Below are 25,269 nucleotides of genomic sequence, written 5' to 3'. Positions count from 1 at the left end.
ATTTTTTTAAATGAGGAGCGGATAATAATATATATCCATCCATTTTCCAAGCTGCTTCTCCGTCAGGGTCATGGGGGGGTGCTGGAGCCTATCCCAGCAGTCATTGGGTGGAAGGCAGGATACACCCTGGACAGGTTGCCAGTCCATCGCAGGGCAGACAGACAGTCACTCACACCCAGGGGCAATTTAGCATGTCCAATTGACCTGACTTTTGTCTTTGGACTGTGGAAGGAAACCGGAGAACCTGGAGGAGACCCACGCAGACATGGGGAGAACATGCAAACTCCACACAGAGAGGACCCTGGTCACCCAGCCGGGGAATTGAACCCAGGCCCTTCTCGCTGTGAGGCGACAGCGCTACCCACCGCGCCACCGTGCCGCCCCAGAATAATATATGTGCACTGCATTTTTGTGATTTTGTTTACCTGAAGTTGCTTGAAAAGCTGACCATCTTGATTCTACATTACTGCAGAAGGGGTAGGAAATAGGTAATTATGAAGTTTTACTTCTGAGAAAAAACAAGCATATGCATATCATATTAGACAGTGTAAGAACATCAAGACACAAAAGGTAGCTGCAGAGTTAAAAGCGTATACTCCACTCATTAGCATCATACAACCTGCATGCATTATACATCACACACTGGCCTTGAACTAGGCCGAGTTATTTATGCAATCTCAACTAGCTTATGTGGCTTCTGACACTGTATGATACACAGTTATCTATGAAAATAGACAAACAATAGACACTGTTATATCCTGAACCTGGGTGACATCCTACATCCCTACAAGTGTTAATGCATAATTACTTTATATCTGATTAGCATCTCTGCCACTTTTAAACCACCACTGTCAGAACACAGTACTCAGCCACTAGTTTAACCACTAGATTTAGTTAAAAGTTACAGTTAGTATGTCTGGCCCTGTCCTGGTCCTCCATTAATTCCTTGTGATACGTGGGCCACAAGTAAATGTTGAAGGATTGGGCCCTATCAGTGTTGAATTCAACATAACTGCTACTGCTGTTTTAGCTACAGTGTACTTTGTCCATTTATAGTCCATGATAATAAATAGTGGGGTAAATGAATACAGCAGCCTCATGGAGACTTGCAAGAATCTTCATTTAATCTGTCTTTATTACAAATTAACTTAGATTAATTGGGATATTTATGGACATCTGTTGTTACAGACATCTGGTATATCGCAACCTCATGTCATCATTTTGTAGTCAGCACCATGTTGTTATGCCCATATTAGGAACTCCGGGTCTAAGCTTCATTTCTCTATGGGCAGAATGAATATGCTTTTTGAAAAATCGTCTCTATCGCACCCTGTATTAAATAAAAATGTTCAGAACCCTTTGCCTTTTGTCCTGAGTACGTTTTCTCCCGAATACTACTGGATCCTCTGAATTATGAGGTCGTAAAAAGAGCTATAACACTCATATTGTTAAATGCAACCTAAAGCTACTGCGCATCAATTTGATTAAGATACACGAAACTAAGGCGGGCTGTAGTGGTGCTTTGACGAGCTGTGCTAACTTATTGAAATGTTCTAACTTCCTGTATTGCATATTTTGTCCTATGAACATTCTTCTCTCAAATAGCACTGGATCCTCTGAATTACGAGGTTGTTAAAGAGTTGAAATATGAATATTGCTACATGGGAGCTAAATCTACTGCGGACAGAATTTATGGCGTTTGACTGGCAGCCTTAAGCGGGTTACAGTGGCATTGTACATTTCCATGTTCAGACTGAAAAGAAGTCAGAAGTCAGCAGGTTTCCCTCCAGTTCTCAGTTTTTCATCCGATGCTCACTGAAACAGGATAGATCTCTCCTTTTAGCTTGATTTGAAAAGATCCACAAACGTACCTGCACTTGGGCTAACACAGTACAGACTCAGCTTAATAATCACTGCTCACTGCTGACAAACTGATTTAGGCTCTCAGGATAGCCTTATTATTATTTTAATGCTAGTAACAATTTTCTGAGGACATTTTCTCAGGACATTCGCCAGCTTTTTGTTCAAACAAGCAGCCGGCGAAAAAGAGGGTTGAAAAGCATAGGAGGAAATTTCACTATTAACACTTAACAGCGGAGTCACATTAACTTATTTTTGCTGTTTTACCGAACTAACAGGTCAGTATTTTGTCTTGTTTGCTAATGGTTGTGATAGCTACTCACAGCCGCTAAGGTGGAACAGGAATATTCAAACAAGAAGCTGCGAAAAAAGAAGCTAAATTCAGCCTCGTAGTTTTAACACAGGTAGTATTATTTTTGATAAGGAGTTTTAGCATATCAAAATATCCCACCCAGAGGATTTATTTTACGGGTATACCTGTAAATATGCGATACAGTAAGTCAGAACATGTTTGTTCCTTACTAAGCCCATAAATTTACAGCTTTATCCAAACCAGTGTTAAACTGGCTGGTAGCTTAACGACACAGCAACAGCACATCTGGTTCTAGTTCGTTTCCCACCTGCTAAAGAGAAAGCTGTAACCGTTTATAATAACCACGATTGACGGCTAGTCTTTTTCGGCATTTATGTCACTCTAAAGCCTATAGCTTGGCTATAGTTGTTCTACAAGTACCAGTTAGTTTACCTTATTGGATAATTAAGCGATACACTGCATTGTTCTTTGCTCTCACACAAATTTATGTATCCACAAAAGCTTTAACTTTTCTCCTAAGTGTGAAAATAAGGGCAAAAACAATAGTCAACTCACCAATGTACCCCTTTACATTCTGTCGCTCTTTATTGTAAAAGTGCTGAGTAACTTTTTCTGTTAGAGTAGAGAATTTGATCAATTGTCTTTGGATTCAGCTGGAAGTGTTAGCAAACATACAGAACATAAATTCAGAACATTACAGGACCCCTCACTGCTAAAAGGAACTCTAGCAGAGCTGATTAATCAGTTCTCTCTACAAGTTCTCTGGCTCTACCTTCCTTGGAAAGCAAGAAAACAGGAAAAACCTAAATCCAATCAATCTCGTACTTGGGTACATTTGATATTACACTCTCAAACACGCGATTGTACCGTTATTGCCAATGCTTTGTTATGTTTAAATCTATGGTAAACTGTTCCGCGTGACCAGGGTCCTCTCTGTGTTCTTCCTGTGTCTGTGTGAGTTTCCTCTGGGTTCTCTGGTCTCCCCCCACAGTCCAAAGACATGCAGTCAGACTAATTGGACAAGCTAAATTGCCCATAGGCGTCAGTGTGGGTGTGAATGTGCATGTCTGTCTGTCTGCCCTGCGGTGGACTGGTGACCTGTCCAGGGTGTATCCTGCCTTCCACCCAGTGACTGCTGGCATAGGCTCTAGCTCCCTCTGCGACCCAGAAGGATAAGCGGTTTAGAAGATGTGTGTGTGTGTGTGTGTGTTTGAGACCATTTGTTGCTGATTTGGTCTATAAAATTGTGAATTCTGTCAAAGTGATGAGGCTGAGGGACGTGATGCACTACAATGCCAGACTTCCTTCGGTTCTAGATTAGGGGTTAATCTAGCTTTTAGCGTGTGCAGTTGTACCTTCAAATTCAAAATGTAACAGAAAGCTGAAGGAGGAGCCAACGGTCATTAAAGTTCAAAACTTAATGGAAAACAGTGGATCATTCTGCCCAAAAGTCATTTCAACAGCTACAGGTCAGAAAATATTAGCTATTTTTCTAAGATTTACCTCGACACATATTAACTGATATACGACGACGTTTTCTAGTTAAGTGAGTTAGATAATAAACCCCAGCTGCAGTAATGCTGGAACTAGCTAGTACGGTTCCTTGTCAGTTTAGCCAGTCTGGCCAATTTAGCTAATGCTAGCCAGCTGTTCCAGCATAAGTCTATAATGAAGTACAACCACATTTCCAAAAAAGTTGGGACGCTACGCAAAATGTAAACACAAACAGAATGCAATGTGCAAATAATTTATGCCTATATTTAATCAAAGATAATATATTGAATGTTGAAACTGAGAAATATATTTTTTTGAGAAATATATGCCCATTTTGAATTTAATTTTACCAAGATGTTTAAAAAAAAACACGAACACAAACACCTGGTGGAACACCCCACAACTAATTAGGTTAACTGGCAAGAGGTCAGTAACATGATTGAGTCTTTCAGAAGTGAAGATAGGCGTTCACCACCCTGTGGAGGACTGTGCAAAATAGTTTAACAATAATATTTCTCAATGTAAAATAGATAAGAACTTGGGGATTTTGTCACCTACAGTACATAATATAATTAAAAGCTTCAGAGAGTCTGGAGAAATCTCTGCATGCAAGGGACAAGGCTGAAAACCTGTACTGTCTGGCTGTGCTCTTGATGAACTGTGCTCTGCATTAAAAACAGACACGATTCTGATACAAACAAACACAAACACTTTTGAAAAACAACTATCTGTAAACAGTTTGTCACTGCATCCACAGATGCAAGTTAAAACTCTACTATCCAAAGAAGAAACCATAAATAAACAGCATCCAGAAACTCCACTGCCTTCTCACGCCCCGAGGTCATTTAAGATGGACTGAGGCAAAGTGAAAAAAGTGTCCTGCGGTCTGATGAATCAAAATTGAAAATACATTTTGGACGCCTTGTCCTCTGAGCTAAAGAGAGCTTGTTTTCACCACACAGTTCACAGTGAAGGCGCCATTATCGCTGAATGGCATATACACGGTCTTCAAAAAAATGAATCTGATCTGAAAGCACCGTATTTTTACACCGCTTAGGTGTTAGGTGTTTTACAGACGCTTAGGAACCAATCACGTACCAATTGAAGAAGGGGGCTCATAGAGTTTCTGACTGTCACCAGAAGGTGGCTCCCTTCAGTCTGCGAGGAGATGTGACCCCTGAGCAAAAAGTGTTTTGTGTTCTCCACTTCAATAAGAGTGAATCTGTCATCACTAGGCAATGTGATTTTTGCTGGCAGTGAACCTCAAACAACTCAGAGTGTGTGGTGTGAATTTGACTATAGTGTTGATGTTGTCCGTACAGCTGGAGGAGGTTCATACTGAGCACTTGTAAAATTGCATAATAAGTTTGTTAAACCATTTACAACTTACTGTATTGTTCTATAATGATCTACAAGTGAAAGAAACCAGTGAGGAGGGCCTGGGTTCGATTCCCCGGCCGGGTGACCGGGGTCCTCTCTGTGTGGAGTTTGCATGCTCTCCCTGTGTCTGCGTGGGTTTCCTCCGGGTTCTCTGGTTTCCTCCCACAGTCCAAAGACATGCAGTCATTGGACATGCTAAATTGCCCCTGGGTGTGAGTGTGTGAGTGACTGTCTGTGTCTGTCTGTCTGCCCTGCGATGAACTGGCGACCTGTGCAGGGTGTATCCTGCCTTCCGCCCAATGACTGCTGGGATAGGCTCCAGCACCCTCCACGACCCTGACGGAGAAGCGGCTCAGAAAATGGATGGATGGATGGATGGATGGATGGAAAATGTCTCAGTTTTAACATTTAATATGTTGTATTCATGCTGTTTTCAATTAAACGTAGGGTTTAAATGATTTGCACATTATTGCATTTTATTTTTACTTCCACTTTATACTGTGTTCCAACTTTTCTGGAAGCAGGGTTGTAGATTATTATTTGAAGACCTTCCATCTTCACTCAGTAGCAGTCTAGCTGTCTTGGCTGACTAACACTGAGTGTGCACTTTAACATTTTTTCTTTTAATGCTAACATTAACTATTTAGGCAAATCCTGTTCCCAGATCAGTGCTTACTGCTGTTTTGTATCTTTAAATGCTTTGCTGTGTGGTTTTTGTAGTTGACAGACTTCTGAGCTGTGTTTCTAATTGTGAACAATGCAGAGCCCCTGATGTGACATAGTGATGATTTTAAAATTAGTAGTACTAAGTAGCTTAGCTCTTAATCTATCACATAAGAGCATGAAAATACAATAATCAAATCAAATCTTCTAAGCATTAGTGTGGATCACTGACCTAAGGAGGAATTTTTGTGTATGTCATTTTCACTATTCAAAACCAATAGTAAATATGTACAGAGATATATGTATATGTTACTGCCATTTACATCCTCTAGGGAAAGTATAAGAATAACAAACCTTTGTGAATATGACCCAGAAGCTATAGGGCTAATTAGGTAACTATTAGTATCAGTTAATAAGTTTAGAGGCAAATGAATAGTCCCCGAGAAGAACAGACGTCTCCCTGAGGGAGAAGTGGTTCAGAAACTATATGGTACATAGAACCTGACAAAAATACAAAATGTGTCATTGAGGTACAAATGAACAGCCACAGACATGATGAGTTCCATATCTATTAGTAGCACAGTAAGACGACAGTTATTAAACAAATCCTGTGCTTTGCTAAAACCTAACCATAATATAAAAGGATATGTGAAAGGATGAGCTAAGAACCTGGTCGGTAGTTGACTAGGACAGTTTGTTAGGACCCTTGTGCCATGGGTGTCATTTGGTTCACTGGCCACTAGAGGCCACCATTTCCCAACCGTTATTTGTAGCCTCTCTTGTGGTCAGCTTGAATTTGCTGGAACTATCTCGCTCCTTAGATAGTTTGCTGTTACATTTACTGTGGAAACTTGGGTTTCAGATTAAGCCTAAACACATTCCTCATTCACAACAATTTACATAGTTGCCCACTAAAACGTCGGCTTGTGTTGAGGTAGAAAACACTTGTGAACCTCAGTAATTTCCATTTTACTCATACAGGCAGTTAGGGCATAGTAAACAGATATGTAAACCGAGTTACATTATATTGTTACTGGTGTGGGCTGAGAAAGGCTTGTGGTCAGATTGTTGTTGGTCTTGTGGGTTATCCTTCACCTGCAAGCTCGAATTGTAACTTTATAATCTTTGTCCTGCGAGCTTTGTTCTAGCTTTTGAAATTTTGGCCAAATTTCACAGCCCTGGAGGACATTCTTTCACCTTATGTCATCCATTCTCATGGAATCTTTATAATTATGGAGGACGTAGGGTTGTGAACCAGACTGCTAGTTCAGTTTCTTATACTTGTGAAGAGTGCTTTGATCCCGGTCCCTATGAGAGTGTGAGCACATTTGTCTCTCTGTGGGGAAAGTGACAGCCTCAGTAGGTGATGTCAGTGAGTGGAGAGTGATATCCCAGGAAACACTGGAAGTGGCCAGTGGTCTGTTGCTATCTACTGATGCATTTCCTTTTTGTACACATAGCTGTGTATAAGTATACTGTAATTGCACTATAATGAGGCACTAAAGTGTACAATAAATAACTGCTAGTATGCTTCCCAGGTCTGCAAGCCCATACACACCTGAGCTTTTGCATGGAGTCAGAGGGTTTTAGGGCAAAAGAGGCTTAGATCTCTAACAGTGAGAGGGGGATTGAGTAGCGTAGCCAGCCAGCCGGCCAGCCAGCCAACCATCCAGACTTACGTTGCAGCTGTTCTGTCTTGCACCACAACGCTTCCACTGTTCCACTTCCAATACAGCACTAATTAAAGCTGCGCCTATCGCAGCTACTGCCAGAAACCCCCCACCACCACCCGCTCTGAGATCCCCCCCAACCTCCCCAACAACAGCTGCCCAAGATCGCACATTTCAATTGAGTTATTGACCGGCTCTTTTCTAAACTAAATTTACTGCTTTCACTCTTTTCCCTCCCCTGCCTTTTGATTTAATCTGGGCGTAATTGATCTCTTCACTAAGGTTTTTTTTTTCTTTTTTGTCTTCTACTACCACCCCCCTCTCCCATTTTGCCACAGAGGGCACCATTTGAAACAGGACGTGTGCAAGGCAGCAGCAACACGGGGAGGGTGCAGGCCAGAAAGAGGGATCCCACTCCACTGAGGCATCTTCTCTATGGATGGCCATTGAAACACAGATGGGCCACCAACATGGATGTTTCAAATACTCTGAATTGTGATTCAAATTCCTCCACTCTACTAGGTCTTTTTTAATGCTGTCTGTTATTGACTGCCCGTTACATTAGTGCATGTCTCCATAGGTGATCCGAGCAGAAATGGCAGTATCAAAAGCAGAAATCATCTGGTCCAATCTGGACTAATCACTGCACAAAAGAAAACGGTTCCAACTGCGGCTCCTCTCCTGGCCACTTCCTTTCCCTTCCACTTAAAAGTGAATTCCTGTCCAAGAAGCATACCGTTGTAGATTAGGTTGAAAATCTTTCCTGTTCTGGCAGGATAATCCCCAGGGCACGAATGCTCTGGGCACGTCGTTTTGGTTTCCGGTCAGCACGGCCACCCCTCTTGCCAGGATTTTGGGTGTTCCACTCACTCCTTGCTTTGTGGGACCAAGTCAGCTTTTGTGGTAGGAAATTTGGGGTTGTTCGTACTTGCCCACAAGAAGATCAAAATTATGGCTTTGATGTGAATGATTCATGCAGAGGTTTCTGTTAAAAAACAATGCAAAGGCCTATTTTGGGTTCGTGGATTGAGAGGTGGGATCCCCCATGGACCCTTGCATATCCGAATGTGGTACTGTGAGTGGGAGAGCCTTAGATATACATTTAAACAGCTTTTCAGTGAGCTGGTGTGGCCTTCTTCCCATGCCACCCACAGCCACAACTATACCTAACTATACCTTACCAACTGTACTTTAGAGTACTGAAAAAATGTGAATGAACATTTGATCCTTCCTGAAAGGCCTTAGTGGTAGTCCAAATGGCTGGTGCTGTACCTAAAAACATTTGGGAACTGTTTGCACTACAGTAAACCATTTGCAATACAGGCAAGTTTGCAGTAATGTACCCACATCTTATGGGAAAAAGCTTTCACACTTTTTATTGATAGCAGTCCCTTACATAGACCCACACACATCATTTGCTTAATGAAGCCTTGATGACAACATATTAACATCTAATTTAACTCACCTGATTCAGTTAATAAAGCCTTCAGCCTGACCTGAATATAAAAATCAGGTGGCTATGATTTCAGCTACAATGTAACTGTAAGAGAATCAGTAGGAACTGCAGACATTTAGACAGAGGTGCTATCAGGTTACTTACAAAACATTAAGAGATGTTTTTATGATACACAATGCATATTGTGATATTCTGGCACACAGACATGGTGCACTAGTAGTGCCACACTTAAAAAAAAGATTTTTATTCAACATTTCGCACACTGTACCGCACTAATCCAATTAAACAAGACTATTTATGCTCCTAACTTATATTCATGAAACATGCAGTTGGTCAGTGTTCTTTAACACCTTAAAAGGCTAGTTTTACTGTACACGTGTACACTTCAAGTGTATAAGAATAGCTCAACTAGTTTGCATTGAAGTCCCTGTAGTTACTGAACTATAAGCCTTAGTATGCAATAATCCTGGAGTTCTAAGAGGTTAAGTACTGACGACATCAATGATATGCCCACAAAAGCATACTGCTTATCACAATAACAAAATGTGTTCGATGTGTTGGATAGTTTTGTTATATTGCCCAGCTCGACACTCCTCTTCTTCTTCTTTCGGCTGCTCCCTTTAGGGGTCGCCACAGTGGATCGTCTGCCTCCATCTTGCCCTATCCATTGCCTCCTCTACTTTCACACCAAACAATTTCCATCGGCACCTTGCTGGTCAACAGCACCGGAGGCGGTTAACCCGGGCCTCGACCGATCCGGTATGGCAATCATATTTGTGATCCGCATGATAGTTTTGGCACAGGTTTTACGCCGGATGCCCTTCCTGACGCAACCCTCACCATTTATCCGGGCTTGGGACCGGCACCAGAAGTACACAAAGTACACCCCTAATGGCTGGTTTATTGCCCAGCTCTACACTCAGTGAGACCATTTTGCTATATGTCGCTAAACATATTACTTGTACTTAAAAAAAAAGTGTTGTATCTTTATAAAAGTGTATATGTTTATTTTTGCAAAGTTACTGTTACTTCCACACTTTTGGCCTGTAGATGCATTCTGAATTGATCACAAAGAGAACGGAGCCTAATGATGTATGTAACGAAGAAGGTGCTCTGTCTTCAGCTATTAGTTTCGCCGATAGGACCAGTGAACCTGCCAACCGATGGTGTTTGTTTAAGATGACAAACTTGCTGTGAAGTGTCTGCTCTCCAGGAGGGTGTTAAAATCAGAAGCAAATCCATCTCAGACTACGATCGTGAGTCATCATGATGTAAACTCCACAGTTCAGTGTAAGCTTGTCATCATGTCTCCACCCCCCTCCCCCACCCTCTTGGCCTCTGCTGTCGGAAACAGTGCATTGCGTCTTGCGGAATGGATGCTGAAGGGCCTGCTTTACATCCCTTTTAGAGAAAGGGGCAGTCCGGGTAATGCTGGAGGTTTCTGTGGTTTTACACTTCACTACCTGTGTTTTCAGCACACTCTCTTTGCAGCAACGTGGGTGGCAGGTTATACTACCATGACACACACTCCCTCCTCTGTGTGTATGTGCGCGCACGCACGGTTCCGTATTGTGCTTGGCTCTCCGCAGCCCTCCAAGTCATCGCTCAGCTCTTTGCCTGGAAAACGGTCAGATTGTTTCATAATGAAAGCCCAATTCCTAAAGAGGCAGTCTAACTGCAGAGGTCTAAATTAGATTTACATATTTATTGTTTTCCCTCTTGAGCGGGGCGGCATTGGGGCAGTGATGCTGCTCTGGCGGTCCATCCCGGAGCCCTTGGCCCATTTGCCATAAAGACACAGAGAAAACAACAGAGAGGGAGAAAGTAACAAGCAGGGACATTGGACAAACTTTCCACTGCTGACTGAGTTTCCTTTCTCACTCTCCACTCTCCACGTTCACTCACACTCCTCCTCTCCCCTTCCTACCCTCCCTCGTTCCCTCCCTCCCCTCTTGTTCCCTTTATTTGTAGTGCAGTCAGTGCTTGGCATTAAATCTTATTATTTTTCAGTAAATAAACCGGTTTCTGGTAGGAATTACACCCAGCTTAGTGTGAGGTCCGTTTCATAAAAGGGCCTGGAAGCTTTTATGCGTGATGTTTTCTGTGCTTTCTGTTTGTGCTTTAACAGAGAGACATTTTCTGACAGCTTAGAAAAGAAAGAGTCCAGGTTTTTCTTGCGGTAAGTTTTTTTTTTTTTTCTTCTCTTTTCCCTTCCACTCCAGGCATTGTGGTGAGGGTTATTCGAAGGGGCTGCATTTTTCCTTGATTTCACTCTTTTGTTCTTGGCTGTTTCGTAAGTAGTTCCAGGGTTGCAGAGCTGTGTGTGTGTGAGTGAGTGTGAGGGACCGGTGTGACACCTGCTGTGGTGAGAATGAATGGGGGGTCAGGGACGGGCTCTAGCTGCAGCTGCTCCTTCCCACTGCTGTCTCTGGAGGAGCATACACACACACACACACGCACACACACACACACACACACAGAGGCACGCATGCAGACACTCACAAAACATGCAAATGCCACATGCACAATCAAACTCAATCCAACCGGACGTTTATTGTTATTTCTGCCTTTTATCTACTTATACATCCATATCCATATACTGTGCTCAGAACCTTACAGCATTTATGTTTTTTTCACTCTCCCAATGAGTCCATGTTGGTAGGTGATTGTAGATCAAATTTAAAACCAAAATGCTATGCACAGCTATTTGATAAAACCAATAAAACATACAACATATGAGTAAATACCAAGATGTACATAACATATCGCTGTTGTCGTAAGAAAACCTCGCATCTCCAAAATGGTCACTTGACAGGAGAAGAAAAAAACCTAGTTTACTTTTAATGTAAGTTAATAGAACCAGGCTTCTTTCCAAGTCATTTTGGGCTGTTTCTTTTGGTCCATCCGTTGTGAAATTTGCACACAATGTAAAAGGCAACAGGCACTTTCAAAACAGAGATCAGCAATATACACCAACACACAATAATCACAGGCATCCATATAGTTCAAAAAGCTTAGCATTGAATCATTAAACTGTGATAAGGGATGCTTCAGGAGCATTATTTGGGTGTTATTACACTGCATTTCAACTCAGCTACAATTATTCCCACAGGGCTATTTTGAGCTTTGAGAGCATAAACACACAGAAGACATCAAAGATGAAAAATATCCAGAATATATCCACATACAATAGCTACACCAGTCATAAAGTAAAAAAGGCTATAAAATAGGCCCATATACATAAACATACATAAACGTAGTTAAAAAATTGAGATGTATATAGCTGAAAACTATGCTTTGTTCATGGGCATGTCTCTCTCAGCCTGCTCTGTTTGGAGAGTTTGTACTGGAAGTATGTGCTGACCTGTGATCTTTCCTTCTTCTTCTTCTTCTTCTTCCAGCAATTAAGGCCATTGCCAACATAGTCACCCTCACAGTGGCAGATGTATGAGCCAATCGTGTTCACGCATTGTGCATGGCGGCTGCAGTGGTGGTGGCCGGTTGCACACTCATCTTCGTCTGAGGAGAGGACAGCACCAGGTGAGAATAAGAGATGCTGCAGGTGACTTTAGGTGCGTGTGTGGTCTGCTTTTCCTTGCAAGATTGTGTAGCAGGTCAGGCTTTTTTAATAAAGCCATGGCAGCAGAGGTGCTCATGCTGCCTGAATAAAAAGGCCTAAAACTGCCTGCATTATGCAAAGTTAAACTGCACTGTATATCAAAAATACCTTTTCATAAAGTAGAGTAGAAAACCTCTGCTGTCTTGCCCTACTTAACATGAAATGTGAGCATTTAGAGAGGAATTATAAGCTCTTATTTCCATAAAAAGCGTAGAGGGCATACAAATTTTAATTTTAAATTGTGATGAAAAACTATTGTATTGTATTGAATTACGAGAAATAATTATTCGACAAATGCAGCTGGTTCCAAAAAAAAATTTAATTAATTTGAAAGTTAATTTAACTTAATTCCATTTCCAATAAACTACACATTCTATGTAAATAGGCACATTTATCATTCCAATTGAGGAATGTTTTTCACCTGTATGCATGCAGTAGGCAATTTGTTCTGGGAGATAGACCTACAAAATTATGAAGCACGCAGCTGCTAATTGTGAAAGAACTGTTTCGTCCACATTGTCAGAGCGAAAGTGTGATGTACAGAGGTTTGAAGAAGTCAAACATGGGTGTGCAAAATTATAGAGATGGACGTGGTGGACCACAACAGCTTTCAAGAGCTACTGAGGTAGACTGAGCCAAAGCTATCCCTGCTCATGCCATTTATATTACATTTTTTATTCTGGCCAGTAAAAAAATGATATTATAAAACAGATATTAATACCTGCCATATCTAACTTTACGTGTGCTGTTGTGTGAGTGTGAATGGTGTTATGTTTGTTGAGGTATTACAGTTTTGGGTTCGATTTTAAAGTTCTAAGGTTATCAGTTGTGCTAGAACCCTATAATAGTTGTCTGCCCCTATGTTTAAAATAATGCTAAAACATGAATTTCAGCTGTCGCATAGAGCAAACAGTGGACAGGACTGTGAGTATACACCTATTTAAATGAGGTTGTCCAGAGGGGTGTTTACATTAACAAAGATATCAGTCACTTTTCAAACATGGATGTGAACAGTCAAGGCTTCTGAGCAAAAAATTGGAATTAAGCATTAAGAGTTCTAAAGTGAACGTAACTTAAAACAACATCTCTGACTTTGGCCTGTCTGAGTAAAACATACACAGTGCTGAAAAACCGAACAGATGTCCAGCTCTTCCTTTAAAGCAATTGTCAGCAATCTTTTCCGCAAAGGACCAGTGTTCAAAACCTGAGACCTACTGATTAAACAACTGCAATAAAGTGTGCTTCTGCTTGACTGACATGAAAACTTGATTAATTTGCAGCCCTTTGTGGATGAGATTTGTGATTGCCAAAGACATGTTTTTAAACACTGCCTGTACTCAGTGATTAGTGCTTTTAATTAAGGTGTATTGTACACTAGCAGAACACATTATGATTCCTAAACAGAATAGTATTTCAGCCAAAAATGCAGCTTCTAGTAATGAACAATGTTTGGTTGGGCCTAACTGTTGTTCAGAATTCAGAAAACTGGGTACAGTGTTAACATTATGTAAATAAGATGATGCCAGCTGGCCCCACTGGGTCAATCATAGCTTATTTTTTGGATGAAATATTCTAAGTATCAAGCATTTTCATACTTGGATGTAATTCATCTTTTATTTTGAGCTCAAAGAGAATGAGAGTACCTCGGCATGTGATGGAGTTCCCAAACGTTCCTAGGATGTAACCTGGCCTGCACACACACACATAGCTCCCAAAGGTGTTCCTGCAAGCGTGGCGCTCAGAGCAGATAGGGAAGGGACCCTTGCATTCATCTATGTCTACAAAATGACACATTAACAGAAAAAGTGTGCATTTATTTAACCCCCATTGTAGAACAGCTTTTTATAGGAAAACTGCTTTAAGACAAAGTATGTTACTGTAAAGTAAATGAGAGATTATAAAATAATTCTATTGCTCTCTTATGTATTCAGCTGTAATATATATACAAGTTGTCTGAACATGTTGTTTGTTTTTGGTTGTTTTTAGGGCTGTTTTTGCATTTTCATGTCTTGCTGGAGTGTCTATCCTGTCTGTGTGCCCATGTTGTAAGCTAAGTGAATCAGTTTCTGCCTAACTCTAAAATAAATTTTATACGTGTATATACATCGCTGTGTAATGAGAACGCTGTGTAAACAGAAAAGGGTGTAATGCCACTGATTTCTGCAACCTCTAAGCAAGTCACTGCCATTGGTATGTTATTTTTTTTGTAGAAAATACCATTATTTCCAGCAGGTAAAATGGATGGATCTGGTTATTTTAAAGAGAATTCGATAAAGTGGATTAGGTTTAATCACAATAAAAAGGAACGAGGCTTTTTGTGGTCAGCCACAATGCTCAGACTGATCTATATTTATAATATATATATATATATATATATATAAAATAACATACCAATGGCAGTGACTTGCTTAGAAGTTGCAGAAATCAGTGGCATTACACCCTGTTCTGACACTGCGTTCTCATTACACAGTGATGTATATACACGTATAAAATTTATTTTAGAGTTAGGCAGAAACTGATTCACTTAGAAAGCTTACAACATGGGCACAGACTCAGTGCACCTGGATAGACACTCCAGCAAGACATGAAAATGCAAAACCAGCCCTAAAAACAACCAAAAACAAACTTGTTCAGAACAGCCACTCTGTAGTGATCAAACGCACACAGAATGGGAGTTAATGACCACTTTGATGCTCCTTTGAAATGTACACCGTTGTTAAGAGCAAGAAAATCTCTCTCTCTTTCTTCTCTCTCTACTTCTTGCCTCACCTTCACACAAATAGATTACAGACTCACAGCAACATGAATTGCCTCACTCTAAAGCTTGTCTCTTTCCATTCTAATTTGTGACTTTTTACGCTAAAGTGCCAAGTCATCTATGGATGTTGAATGTGGAAGCCACTCATTTAACTGGTGAGTGGATGGGAATGCACATGTTTGGAGCATCATGACAAAAATAGCTTCTCACATCAGCAAATAGCTCTGAGAATACTCAGCATGTTAGATGAAATAACGTTATAGCCATGGCCCCAAATGCTGGCAGTGTTACACTACTGTATTTTTCAAGACATGTTTGGTGTCTAAACATCGTTGTGTTTGTTTTGCACTGATGCTATGTGTAGTAGAAACAAATACGTCACCAATTAATCAATTAATACCTCAAACCATGAAGTGTTACTAAGTAATCTTAAAGAGACTTGTTTGGGTGGTCTTTGACAGTGTATGGCCTACTATTAATTATAAGAACAAGCACAATTAAGGCTTAAATATGTCTGCTATTACTGCGTCCAGCTATGTAGTGTACACTTGTCCATTTTTATAGGTAACAGTATCTGTAACCATGACTCATTTTACTTTCCCTTCCTTCCTTTTGAGTTAGCAAACTCAACCAGGCCTGAAGTGGCCATGGGAAATGTGCTGGGAAATCCTACGAAGAGCGCTAACCGAGTCAAGCTAGGTAATGAGTAAAAAGTTAAACTAATTACTAAGAGGAGCATGACACTCTTTAGTTTGCCTAGTGGGGGTTGTTGAATACATTCTCCATTGCTGCATGGAAGCCCCTCACCTGTACATACTATAGATCATTTTTGGCAGATCCTGCTGTGGCTAAAGCTAATTTCTGAAAAAAAAAACAGCCAGAAATTTCTGTAAATTTAGGTAGAATCACCACAGTGTGTTGGCTTTGCTAAATCATTGCCTGTTAACTATGCAGGCTTCTACTCTAATTGCTGTTCTAATTAAAAACAATTAGGTAGTGTCTGTGGAGGCCATGGCTGAAGTCTGTGTTATCACCTTTACATGTTCTGTTATCTGGTGCCAGCTGGAGCCCAGGGGGGCACAGACAGCTCAGTGCTCCATTCCTCTCGATCTGGCAACCAAGCTGGCAACGGAGGCCACTGCAGTCAGGCTTCTCTGGACAACAAAAGAAAACTCATGTTCACATGTATATAAGATACTACTGTATGTGAAGTGGTGATACAGAGAGGCACTTGATGTAATATGGGGCAGTCAGTAGTGACAGGCATTCTTAAATTGTTGAGTACTAAAATAAAAACACAAGAAATCAAATGTGCAAAATTAAAAAGGAACAGTTTGGCATGTGTGGGATGTTTGGTTTATTTACAGCACTAGTAACTTTAGTAACAAAAACAGAGCTGGGCTCCCTTTTTTGTTATATGGCACATTAAGTGGCTGCATAAAGCCTCATTAAAAAATCTTAACTTTTGATTGTCAAGGTGAATGTTTGTCAGGAGATCATGGCATCCCAGCTTCATGTTTTGCATTGAACAGTTTGCAAGTACATAAAATGTGCTTTCTGACGGGCATAACACTTTCACATCACGTCATGCAAACATAATAGTTTAAAGTAGCTTTCTTGGCCACATTAATTGATGAAACCCATCAGACTCGCTGCCAATGGGAAATTCAAACTAGCAACACTTCCATACTATTTGACGGTAACTCTGTTTGTTAGTATTTGACTGTTAAGTTTATGCGAGGTGATTTTTTTTTGTTTGCAGTCAACACAAAATCAGTTCTGTTTTACTATTTAAGTAGGTGGACTGTAACAGTTACTTGGTTAATGAATTACTAATGTCCATCCTGAGAAACCAAGTGCTTCAGATCCAGAGAAACTATTGAAACAATAAGAACACAAAGTGCACATTACGCCTATTGGTCCCTCTGTTTTAGGAATGTGAATCTTTACTGCCTGTGGGCATAATTTTGCGTTGTTTACAAGATCAACATTTGCGCTGTATTTAAACCCTGCTGCTGCAGCTATTGCAACATTTTGTACTGTAATTATGCATGACGCATTGTGCTAAATAGCCAGTTGCCTCTTACTTTTGATGTAGCACTTTATTTAAATAATGTTATTTAAATAGGCATTGTCCATGGTTTCCAAAAATACATTTTGAATCATTGGGCCACAGAACACTTTTCCACTTTGCCTCAGTCCACCTTAAATGTGCTTGGGCCCAAAGAAGACAGTGGAGTTTCTGGATCCAGTTTGTTTATGTTTCTTCTTTGTGTTTTAGAGCTTGTAGAACTTGCGTTTGTGGATGCAGCGATGAACTGTGTTCACAGTTAGTGGTTTTTGGAAATGTTCCTGAACCCATCCTGTGATTTCAGTGACAGAATCATGTCTGGGTTTAATGCAGTCAGGGCTCCAAAGGGCCCCGAAGATCACAGCCAGCCAATATTGTTGAGATTTCTCTGGATTCTCTGAATCTTATAATTATATTTTGTACCATAAATGATGAAATCCCCAAGTTCATAGCTATTTTACATTAAGAAACAATTTTTGCACTATGCGCAGTCTTTCATAGATTGATGAACCCCTCCCCATGTTTACATCTGAAAGACTCAGCCTCTTTGGGATGCTCTTTTTTATACCGGGTCATGTAACTGATCCGTTGTCAATTAACATTGTGAGCTGTTCCACCAGGTGTTTTTTTTTAGAATTACACAATTTAACCAGACTGTTATTGCTCCTGTCCCAACTTTTTTGAAACATGTTGCTGGCATCAAATTCAAAACGGGCATATGTTTTTCAAAAACAATCAAATTTCTCAATTTCAGCATGTTGTCTTTCTACTGTTATCAATTAAACTTAGGGTTTAAATGATTTGCACATCATTGAATTCTGTTTTTATTCACATTTTGCACAGTGTCTTAACTTTTTTGAAAATGGGATTGTACATAGACTCACTGATGCAGGACTTGCTGTCAGTATCCAGTGTGTAGCCAGGGTTGCAGAAACAGCGGAAACTCCCCGGAGTGTTCATACAGCTGTGGGAGCAGGGCCTGTGGTGTAGCCCACACTCATTTATATCTGTCGTTAAAAACAGAGACATACTCAGTACGTCTAGTGGCATAATTATGGTCCTTTTACAACTGTCACAACTTTTAATTTTAAGTTATTACGTGATCTCAAAATTATTATTAAAGGCTGCTTTATGAGTGTTGGGGTGGTTCTGGATTGAAACATTTGACTCTTTTTGGCTTCGTCAACAAGGATTATTTGTGGCAGTATGGCATGCAGTTTAGGTTTTTGGACTAAGAAGCCCATGGTACAGTCTCTAGTCCTCATGAGGTAACAGTTAATATTAAGCCAATAACTGTAGGTCATGCTTACTGCCTACATTAATGTTCATCAGTGTTCTGGCTGAAATGTTTCTTTAAGAAGGTATGGCTACCTTACCATCATTGCACTGTTTGCCCTTGTAGCCTGGGTGGCAGGAGCACCTGTCTGGACCAACGCAGATACCATTTGTACATGGCTTTTTGCATACAGCTGTAAAATACCAGAAAGACCAAATTGGGATTTTAATTAGGCTGCTAAAAATGAGGCCAATTTATATTCCTGATTTTTGTTCAGAATCTTTTTTATGCAAGTTAATCAGTTCATTTGTTTCCATCTGACCTTTGTCTTACAAACTTGAAATAAGTGAATCTCTATTCAAACTGACTTTATTCAGTTGGGCTATATTTTGGCAGTATATTCTGTATAGTGTAATGGGCCAACTTTAGGATAACAGTACCTTTTATTGTAATTCATGGGATAGTGTACAGTATATAATCTGTCATATTAGTGTGCCTCATCACTCACGTTTGCAATCCCCATTATCTTTCCTCCAGCCATAACAACAGGACTGAAGCAAGCCAAAGGTGCAGAAGCCCAGCCTCCCATGCTGCACAAACACATCCTTCTCATTTCTAGGGGATTAGAAGTCATTCACAATGAGTGCTAATCAATCTGGTGGTAGTTGGTTGGTTAGTGTAGTGGTTGGTAGTGTGCGGTTGGTTAGTGTAGTGGTTAACACCTCTGCCTTCTACACTGTAGACTGGGGTTCAATCCCCACCAGGGCAAACACCCTACACTATACCAATAAGAGTCCTTGGGCAAGACTCCTAACACTGCCTTGGCCTGCCTGTGTAAAATGATCAAATTGTAAGTCGCTCTGGATAAGAGCGTCAGCCAAATGCCATAAATGTAATGACAATTCTTTATATGGCTATACTTCAGTATATTACAACAATAATAACATACTTATGTTCACTTAAAAAGAGAGAGACAAAAAGCAAGCAAAAGGGTATGGCAACTTTGAAATGCTGCTTAAACATAGCACATTACATAATATAGGCTATAGTCCTTTTTTGCAGTGGAAGTCATCATAGTAGGGAAACATTACAGTAGCAGCAGTGTTTACGAATGAGATTGAAGAGGACTTGTACATTTTTATATCTCTATTAAGGAATTTATCTAGATGCTGTTTGTATGGCTGGAGCAGTTTTTATTTTTTCAGAAGTGAGCAAGCTTCACAAGGTCTACATTAAAAGTAGACACTGGCACTGAAAAAATTGTTACCAATGTTACAAAACTAATATTAGCTTCTTGTTTGAATTTTACATTATATATTAAAACATGCAGAGGTTTCTAATGTGCCTAATGTGCCAGAATTTAACTGTTGCACCATATAAGATGGGTCAGAAAATTCATATAAGAAGCTAAGTCTAGTGACAATATTCCTGTTAAAACAAGCGATTGAACATTGTAAAGAGGGTTAGCTTATATAGGAACAGTGGCCTAGTCATTTACAACAATTGACACTGTACAAAAGAACATTAACATTGAACAGGGGAAAATGTGACAGTGTAAAGATACATCAGATAATACAACCAACAGACTTTGAGGTATAACTGACTCTTAACTTTACTCCCAACCTGCACAGCATTGACTGTTTTGGTAAACATGGGACACTGACCTTGTTGGGTAATTTCTCATGAGATTCTTAACTTACCTGCATGGTCAAGCGGGTAATTCTGAAAGAAAGGGTTCTTGCCCTGGCCAAGCTTGATTATCTCTGAAAATGAGAACTACACTCTTAAAAAAGATGGTTCTTTAGTAAGGACAATGGTTTTATATAGAACCATGGACACTCAAAGAAGACTATGCTTAAAAGGTTCTTTGCATGGTGAAATGGTCCTTCAGGTTGGTGGACAATGTGTTGTATATAGATCTATATAGAAGCTTTTTGAAAGTAGTTCTATGCACCGGCAAAAAGCATTTTGCTATTGTTATGATGTCAAGCTTCTGACCTTTCTGGTGCAATATAGAACCCTTTTCAGAACAGTTCTATATAGAACCGCATACAACACATTCTACATCAATCTGAAGAACGCTTTCATAATGCAAAGAACCCTTTGATAATGCAAAGGGTTCTTTAATGGTTCATGATTGTGTAAACCATTTTGTCTGATTGTATATAGAACCAGAGTATAGTCCACCAAACAAACGCTATCTTTCATGGAAAAAACGATAAATTCCTTAATAAGGATGTCAAAACAACCAAGTCCACTACATCAGTGGAGCACTTCTCCAACAATCTTATTCATAAACGCTGCCACTGCTTTAATGTTTTCTCTACTATGTTGACTTCCCCTTCTGGTTGTCTGTGAAAGAGAGGTGAGATAGCAGTTTGAAAGACTCTAATGTGCTGTTTAGATGAATTTTGCAGATGTTTTCAAAGTCTCTGGTTTGATGAGTATGAGAGAAGTGAAACGGCAGTTTAAAAAAGTGTGACTTAAAATGACAATAAAATGAGACAATTCATTTCGTACAGTTCCAGTCAGGAATAGCTAAAACAGTGTGACAGTCACCGCTAGTCTTATTAGTAAACTAGTTCACAGTTTACTAATGAGAGCATGGTATGCGCTTACAAGTTGTAGTCACTTGACATTAGGACTTTAAAGAGTAAGGTGTGTTAGGCAATATGTCTGTGTTGAGTTATGATCACTGCAGCGCTGAAGCCAATTATCTCAGACCATTTATAAACATTATTAAATGACGACTTAAACATTGTTAAAATTATAAGATCACACTTTGTTTCACCATAAATGTCATAAAATATGGAAAAGTCACAAAAAAGGTGAGATAACTTGCACTTACCTTTTGGGAGGAGAGGCCATGCAGAATACATGCAAGAAAAATGCACTCATCAAGAGCTGCTGCGTCTTTTTATTGCCTACACACGGCACCATGTTGCTTTGTCAGTTTTCCATAAAACCAACTTATCTGGAATATTGTAAAAGTAAATAGGTTTGTTTTCCAGGCTCCATGTCCATTCAGTGATTCTCTACAGTTTGAAAGGACTCCTGGTCAGGGGTGATGGGTTTTTGGTAACATAGGTGGATGGAAAGCCAAGCTGTTAGTATTTCCTATGTCTGTGGCATGTCACCTGTGTGTAGGTGTCTGTGTGTGTGTGTGAGAAAGAGAGGAAGGGGTGGAGAGAGAGGGATGGGAGGGCAAGAGAGCGAAGGAGTCAGCCTTGTGATTATAGCCATCAACTGCAACTGCAAATACTGTGAACATACACATTCCCATATTCCAGGGGTTATCAACCCAAATGTTAAGAAGAGCCATTGGGAGCCACAACATTTTATGTCCATTCATTTAAGTATCGTTTTACCATCTTGGCTGTAAACATGTCCCAGTATGTGATAATGTCCTAGCACGGACTAAAAAATATAAATGAAATCGCTGACTCACTTTGCTCTGCTTTAAACTTTAGCTCAGCTATAACTGCTTTTCTCACATCTCTGACAGGAAACTTTTCCAAAAAAGTGGAATATTTGTATAATGTCTCAACTTTCAACTTTTTGCAAGGCTGAAGTCTCACCAACTTAAATGGTGTCTGAGGTGCCAGAATGTTTCTTTTGAATAAAATTCAAAAGAGAAACACTTCAGCTTCATGACTTTTTAGCATTTGACAGTTACTCATTGCAGCTTCAACATAGCAGACAACCAACTGGAGTGCTAACAAATGCAAATAGGTCCATTTGTCTCCAAATTATGAATGTTCGTCTTAAATCTTTCTCTTTGCCTTTTTGTTAGCTACTAGCTAAGTGAGATTGTTATATGCAGTCTTCTGAGTTAAAGGGTGAATTAGCAGTTATACATTAAATCCAGTGATTTTAGACTTTTTATTGTTAAAATTATGTTAGAACAATCAGCAGACCCTTTATTTTACTACTAACGAGGATTATTTTATTTTGACCTAAAAATCTAATTCTCCCTATTCATTGGAAGCACATACCTTTTACTTCCCCTGACTGACTACTTTATGAAGCCCACAGTATGCATGCAGTACAATTGCCAGTCTTTTGTTATATTAATAACAATCAATAACAATTTAAATCAAGTAGTAGCATTTAACATTTATTAGCAATTGCACGTGCTAATAAACACAATTACTTACTTACAAATTGATCCAGCAAGGTGGCTTAAAATGTTGCCTAATTCTAAGTAATGATTGCTATAATTAGCATGTAATGCTAGTGCTAACTAGCCAGTAAAACTCCAGTAAACAGCTTTGTGCCGTTATGACTTTATGATATCACTAAATAATATTCCTGGGGCAGTATGGTTAAAAGGGGTGGGGTAGGGGGTGTTCAGAGTCATCTAGGTGAAATTTCAGAAAGAATTAGACCAGCCAGTAAGTACTGTTATACTCATCAACCCATTCAGTGACATTGTCAAGACAGCATTCCAAGCAGGATAAAAAGGTTTCATCATAGAATAAATGTGATCAGTCTCAGTAACTTTCTATTGATTTCCAGTGAGCCTACCTCTTAGTGTATACCACATTATGACTTTGCCTTGGCGTATATCATATATTACATATCTGACTATATGACCTTTTTCCCCACAACTGTCAAAAAGTGCCTTTGATTTTTACGTCGCTAATCTCCCAAAAATGCTTTTGCCTTTGTAATGAGCACACTGCTGTTGTCACTGACTGCTCTTGTTAAAACAATCTGATCACAGTATGCTCTGATGAATATATAGCACAGAAATATATAATTCCTGTGCTACATCTTGCTGGAGCTCTTTAAAGTTTGCCCTAGTGTAACTTTCTTGTACTGCTCTTATTTGGAAAATGTGAGACAGCAGTCGGCAGTCCCCTGTGAGATAATGCACTGTTACAGTCACACAGGAATTCACTGCTCCTGACATCCATGCATTGCAAGATAATGCAGTCCTTTCTGCTGTATTCACAGATTCTTCAACTTTAATCTTTTCTTCTCTGTAGAGCTTGGGTGCAGCTGCGTCAGTGAAGTTACATACCTGCATCCAGTGCATGTAACAAAAAACATAAGTTTCCACAACTTTGTATAGATGCAGTTCTTTTCACATCAGACAGGCGATAGATTGTGCTATTTTCTGAGCTTGCTCAGAACTGGAAGGTTGCTTTGCCAAGCAAAATGTGTTGTTTGGTTTTTTGATGCAGCAGTTATTTTCTGCGCCATCTAAGGTAGTGTAGGAAAACTTGAACAAGAAGTTGGTGAATAAAAAGCTGAAAATTCAAACAAGAAGCTCCCTATTACCTCAGTGAAACAAAAGTGGGTGGCCACTAAAGATTTGTAAAACTATTATTTAAAAAAAATAAAAGACCTAAAAGGCTGTGTGCCAGTAATTTAAAACAAATAATAGCAATACATCTGTTCTTGAACAAGAACACTTCAGTAATGCTAGTTGACAACTGTCTCACTGAAGTGTGTTTGAGCTCTTTCGATTGCTAAATTTGACGAACTACCTGTTCATGTTCTGTGTTGTTAATAGTTAGTTGTTTGTTTAATTTTGATATAATATATATAAATATAATAAATATATTATATAGAATATATAAATATAGAAAGACAAAATCTTGTGGTCACAAATCGTCAGATGATGGACTTTGTGATGATAACTGAGACAAGCTTATATTGTGGGAACACTCACCCCTGAACACGACACCTGTCCAAGTATAGCTTAGGTCACAGATTACTCTGGATTCTAATAATTCATACCTGCAGGTTTGAATGTATATTCAGTTCATTTCAGTTTCGTTTGGGAGTCCTGAAACACAACACATGCACTTCGATGTTGAACGTTTTGCACGTGACCATATGGTGCATATCAGCGATTAAGCATTCCTTGTCTCCAAATCTGGGTACGTCAATGCTCAAAGGGAAAATATTGTGTAGGACATGAATGACTCACAGACTAATCCCTGACACATTCTGAATCACTGTGATCAAAATGTTGTACAGGAACCAAGTCACTGGCAGTTCAAGTCTTAATTTATGTAATCCTGTGATGTCAAGGAAAGAAATTGTTCTTGACGGTTCAGATGCTTTCAAATGACTTTGAACTTTGAAGCCATGCGTGTTTTTTTTTTTTTTTTAAGGAAAGATCACTGAGCAAATCAGTTTGTGTGAGCCTCAAGACCCGAGGGCGTGCCTCATCGCTGTGCAGTTCATCCAGCATCCAGAGGTCGGCTAAAGGAAGCGTGGTTCATATATATGCCGTTCGCGCACATTATGATTGTGCTCATTCAAATCCCATTTGATATAGCTGGTCTGCATCTCTTTCATGTTGAACGCAGGTGCTTGAGTGAATCTTAAAAGTTTTTTTATGTTTAGTTATGTAACCCGGTGTTGCTTTAGTCTAAAAAAAGACTAACGTGCCACCCTATACGCTTAAAAAAGAAGGTTCCTAAAGGGTCCTTTAGTAAAGACAGTGATTCTATATAGAACCTTGAACATTCAAAGAACCTTTTACGTGCTTAAAAGTTTCTTTGCATGGTGAAATGATTCTTTCATCACTTAAAGGTTAAATTAAACGGTTTAAGCATGCTGTATATACAGAACCACTGTCTTTGCTAACAAACCCTTGAAGAACCAAGTGTATGTCTGTAGCCCTTTAAGTTGTTTTATGCCATCTGTCAACAAATGTTACAGTGCGAGAGCTCTGTGCACTGCCACTGAG

The 25,269-nt window shown here is 39.8% G+C and overlaps 1 long non-coding RNA gene across 1 annotated transcript; it reads left to right on the top strand.

Annotated features, from left to right (window-relative positions):
* The first annotated feature begins 10,880 nt into the window (after positions 1-10,880).
* On the top strand, positions 10,881-24,872 carry LOC108429571. Its single transcript, XR_001858019.2, has 3 exons — positions 10,881-11,015; positions 12,238-12,376; positions 24,689-24,872. It is a non-coding gene; the product is annotated as an uncharacterized LOC108429571 (long non-coding RNA).
* Positions 24,873-25,269: the final 397 nt, after the last annotated feature.

The sequence above is a fragment of the Pygocentrus nattereri genome, chromosome 5 (genome assembly GCF_015220715.1).
Source record: "Pygocentrus nattereri isolate fPygNat1 chromosome 5, fPygNat1.pri, whole genome shotgun sequence".
Classification (NCBI taxonomy): Eukaryota; Metazoa; Chordata; class Actinopteri; order Characiformes; family Serrasalmidae; genus Pygocentrus; species Pygocentrus nattereri.
The sequence above is the reverse complement of the archived record's forward strand: the minus strand, read 5'-3'. Positions and strand labels throughout refer to the sequence as shown.